A 5,519-nucleotide genomic window follows, 5' to 3' on the forward strand; every position below is an offset into this window, starting at 1 on the left:
GAAAGATGGAGTATGCAAACCAAGGTTGTACAGCTGGGCATAAGTAATTTATTAAGGATAAGGAGTCCAGGAAAACCAGGTGTATCTCACAGTAAGGATTAGCTACTTTAAAATCAGTTCTTACTATGTAGTTATGTAGAATTTGTTTTCATTTGTTAAAATCAAGGATGGTGATACTACCTGACAGCCGGAATAGAGTCTTCATTGGAAGAGGCCAAGCACTCACATTCAGATTTTACTATTAGCTGCACTGCATAGGATGGGGTAAACTAGGGATAGAATACTACCAGCTGTTAGCTTGAACTGCTTATTAAGTGCAATTTTTAGTGTATTTCTCACTAAAATGATTTTCCAGTACCAAAATTTGGATAGTACACAAAACAAATAATCCTAACTTTAGGCTAGAGCAACAAAAGATTAACGGCATGTTAAAGCCTAAAGAGCTTAAATTCTGCTTAGTCGCTGCCTGAAGCCTATATGAACTCTGCTTTATGCATGAAAGCCTTTCAGGGGCCTCAAATCCTCTTTTTGGACATAGAACCATAGAATAGTTTGGGTTGGAAGGGACCTTTAAAGGTCATTTAGTCCAACCCCCCTGCAGTGAGCAGGGACACCTTCAACCAGATCAGCCCCGTCCAACCTGGCCTTCAGTGTTTCCAGGGATGGGGCATCTACCACATCTCCACCTGTTTCATCACCCTCATCATAAAAATTTCTTCCTTGTAGCTAGTCTAAATCTACCCTCTTTCAGTTTAAAACCATTACCCCTTGTCCTATTGCTACAGGCCCTGCTAAAAAGTCTGGCCCCATCTTCCCTACAAGCCCCCTTAAGTACTGGCAGGTAGCTACAAGGTCTCCCCGGAGCCGTCTCTTCTCCAGGCTGAACAACCCCAGCTCTCCCAGCCTGTCTTCACAGGAGAGGTGTTCCATCCCTCTACCCATTTTTGTGGCGCTCCTCCAGACCTGCTCCAACAGATCCATGTCTCTTCTGATCCACCTCTCTTCTGAAGGGGTACTTTTAACTTTTAAACTACAGGTTGTTTTGAAAGGTGAGATGGGGCATTGCTATTGCTGTCGCTGTTTTGCTCATGAAGGACAATTACTTAGCTGCACTTGCTCATTCAAATTAAAGCTGAGGTGGGTTTGAATAACTCACCTACCTGCAAATTTAAGTGCTTCTACTTTCTATAGATAGCCTATAACATAACCCACTTCCTAAGCATAGCCTGTAGTGCCCTTAATTTTTTGTGCTGAGGACTCTACCTGTGATGTGTAGTCCTGCAAAACACCGCAGTAGTACCCACATAATGGAACTACCACAAGAGCCTGCAAGTTTTGAAGTCATGGAGAAGCACACAATAAGGAAACACCTCTGTAGTACACAGCCAAAAATATCCCATTATACGTGAGACTGGGCTGCAGAGCTTCTGCAGTGCTTTGGCACTGGGATGCACCATTCCTGTTCCCCAGCTGCAGACAACAGTGTGAAAAAGCCTTTTCAGAGGTTTGGTTCTATCCATGTTTGTGTTAGCACTGAGTGCCAATAGTTACGGTAGCGCTGGCGAAACGAAGGAGTTCAGGAACCTAGAATGAGGCAAAAGCGAAAAGATAGGAACTGTAGCCTGTCAAGAAAGATTCATTCTTCTACATATGGCACTAGTAAATGGATCCTATAAATGTGTCTGAATTCCCCAAGACGATGTTAGTGGCCTACTGAACCGCTCCCCAGTTGCTTCCCAGGCTACGACTGGAGCTACAGCCTCTCTCTTGTATAACAGTACCGCGTTGGTCCTTCCTAGGGCGGACAGGGAGAGCACCCACTTCCATCTCCATCTGGAAAACACCTTCCATAGGAATGGCAGAGAGTTCGGGGAGACCCATGTTCCCTCAAGGTGCAGATTGCAGAGGAAGTAAACACCGATGCTTTCCTTAAACTGCGAGTGAGGCTTGGCTTGGTAAATCCAGTTTACTGCCAGCACTACCCAGAAAATGCAGCAAGCTGAGGTGAGAGGGACCTGCTGCCTGCACAGAGCGCAGGCTGGGCACACTGGCGGCACAGCCCCAGCCAGGTGTGGTGCGCAGCCCCAGCCTGCTGCGGTGTGCAGCCCCAGCCACACGTGGTGCGTAGCCCCAGCCACACGTGGTGCACATCACCAGCCAGACGTGGTGCGCAGCCCCAACCTGCTGCCTCGCAGCCCTCTCCCGCCCCACACCAGGTACTTCACCCAGACCCAGACCACGCCACCATCTATCCCAGGACAGTTTGCAGCAGAAGCTGAACTGAGCCTGTTCCGCACTCAGACGTGCCACACTGCCAGGAGCCCAGGGGACAGTGATTTGATCAGTTTCCCCTTTACTGCTGCAGTTACAGGCAAACAGCAGATCACCCTGTGACAGGTTGTGTGCTGGTTAACAGCAGCGTTTACCGTGTGTGCGTTCCAGTGCTGCTGGGGTTCAAATGTTCAACCCGACACAGCAACTCGGCTTCAGTTGTACGTGGAACTAGGGCTGCTATACAATAGATTTTTGCATATATGCTTGCGTAAATGCCTGATAATACAGAAATGTGTTTAAGTGGAATTTATACCTGGGTTTTGAGCAAGCAGAATGGCACCTAGCACCACTGCCCACGTTCATGCAGAATGCCAAGTGTAAGGCAGCAAATGGTGTAGCGACACTTCTAACAGACACCTGCAGAGCACCTCTGGTCATCTGGTCCAACCTCCCCTGCTCCGACGCCAGCTGCCCAGGGCTGTGCGCAGACACCTTTTGAGTATCTCCAAGGATGGAGACTCCACAACCTCCCTGGGCAACCTGTGCAACCTCAGTCACCCTCACAGTAGAGTTATGTGTCCTGAGGTTCAGAGGCAGCCTCCCGTGTCCCTGGTCCTGCTACTGGCACCGCAGAGAAGAGCGTGGCTCCATCCTCTCTGCACCCTCCCTTCAGGTATTTGTACACACCACGTAAGATTCCCCTGAGCCTTCTCTTCTCCAGGCTGAACAGTCCGGCTCGCTCAGGCTTTCTTCAGAGGAGAAACACACCAGTCCTGCCATCATCTTCGTGACCATTTCCTGGACTCTCTCCTGCAGCCCTGTATCTCTCTTGTCCTGGGAGCCCACAACTGGACACAGTACTACAGGTCTAACAGAAATTACAAGGTAAAACTTCACACCTGAAATAAATAAAAAAAAAAAAAAAAAGAGGAAACATAAAACTGAGAAATCTAACAAAGAAAAAATATTTAAATATCCAGAAGCATAGAGAAGCAATACATTACTATCACAACTCAAGGAAGGAAAAAAAAAAAAAAAAGTGAAAAACATCAGAAACTGAGCCAAGTACAGAAAAGAAGCATTAAGTCAGCATCATATTCTAAGCTGAGTATTTGCGCCGGGATGTTCTTTATTGCATTACTGTCTTTGCTTCTCCACGAGTGAATGGCAAAAAGATACAGATCCAGCATACCACTATGCTCAGCTCCTCACATTATTACAACTCCTCACAGCCTTCCAGCGGCAGCAGCTTTTGAGCAGTGGCAAGGAGAACGAAATTCAGACCAGCCACCTGAAGGGGAATGATATCACACCTCTCCTACGGCTGCTGTGCTCTCTGGCTTGTTTCTATAGCAGTGTTCACAGAAAATGAAACAAATCAACAAGACGGTAACAATGCACACAACGCAAAGAAGCTTCAAACAACAATGCAGGAAACCTATTTTATGGCTGCCTTAATTTCAACCTTAAATTATACTAGTATAGAACACAGACAGAAATAATTTAAAATCTCTAACACCAGGGTAAAAGGAAACTGAGCTTACATTGGTACCGTTTCATTTCAGATACAGAAGGGCTCTGTTGGACTTGGGGCATGGAATAACGGAGGGTATTAACATCCACTTCTCGCTCATCACGGACTTACGAAGGCAACTTTGGGCAAGATACCATCTCGGCTTCATCAGTGAAATGGAGATAGGTTTTTTCTGCCTCATAGGCAAAACTAAAATTAATCTCTATGAACTGCCTGAATAGTCAGGAGTTTTATATTAAATATTAAAATTAATATAAAGATTTTTAAACAGGTAAAATGTAAAAGAAAAAACCCACCTTCCACTAACAAATTCTGAGCTATTACCTAAAGCACATATAAAATCCCTCCAGAAAAAAAGTACGAATCCATTTAATTACTTCCCTAACTTGTGAAGTTTACTTATTATTTCCTGCCCCCCAGAGTATACATGCAATTCTATACCTCTTTTCAGAACAGTAAACAACTCAATTTCCATGACTGAAGAAGCAGTGGTCAAACATGAGAGAAGGGCTTGTTTTTGCCTGGGAGCACTGGAGGCATAAAGAAAAGAAATAATTAAGACAAACCAGGTTAGTAAGGAAGGCACTTAAAGAAAAAAAGAGCACTTGTGAGAATTTATTTCCTCTTCCTTCAGTTCTCAAAAGGCAAGCAAAGGAGAAGAGAGATTTTCTTGGAAGATGGAATGAGGTCAAGGAGCTAACTCATACATGTACTCATCAAGACCCTTCCAAAAATAATGGAAAGCGTAAAAGGAAAGATTTTTTATTTTTTTTTTTGTGGAAGAAAATAAAGGATATAAAAGAATCATCCATCCACTCAGTCATAACTGATACGAAGCAGGAAATATGGAATGTGACCAATCTGTAATAGTATAATGTGAGCCCTTAAATGCAGGAATAGAAACCTGAACCAACCCACAGCGCACCAACAGAACACGTTACAGAGGAAGTCAGCACCCAGAAGCAAGACGGGTAAGGAAGGAAGTCAGGAACACAAGCAGGAATGACGTGTGCCTGTTTTAGCTTAAAATGTTTGGGAAGCACACGAGTGGTAAAACAAGATTAAGAAAAACAGTTTAATGCAGTATCAGGAGCCACTGTAGGTGTGGGGGAAGGGGCCGGGGTGGCGGCTCATAGCATTAATTCTTCCACACTTGTATTCACACACAGGTATCTGAGTAATCAGCAGTTCGACAATACTGACGTGCCGAAATACTGAAGAAATCCACTGCACAGTCAATTACTCTGGTATTCAAGTGTGCCAAATAAATGCAAAAATGTAATGGGAAAGCAACAGCAGGCACATACTGATGTAGTCACGCAGAGCTCCCTGGGTCCCCCCAAGGAGGCAGGCACAGAGCACGGCACTGGGGGAGGTCGCCAGCATCAGTGGAGACCTTGGGCAGCCTCATGTTTCAGTGTGGACATCAATCCCACAATAACCAATTCTTGTATCACAGTGTTTCTGCCGCGAGGAGAAAGCCGTGTACCACAATAAGTAACTAATTCACATTATATTTAGATAATAGATTTTATGGTGACAGAATGAATGTTTTTTTTCCTGTAGCTTCATAATGCCTACTGCACAGAGTCCTGGAGCCAAGGAGTATGAAATGCCAAAGTGACTACTATCAGCCCACACAGCAACATGAGGGAGGGTTAACCAACACCCCAATGTAAGTGCTCTTACACAAAAAATAAAGAATCTACAG

Source organism: Falco peregrinus, chromosome 3 (genome assembly GCF_023634155.1).
Source record: "Falco peregrinus isolate bFalPer1 chromosome 3, bFalPer1.pri, whole genome shotgun sequence".
Lineage (NCBI taxonomy): Eukaryota > Metazoa > Chordata > Aves > Falconiformes > Falconidae > Falco > Falco peregrinus.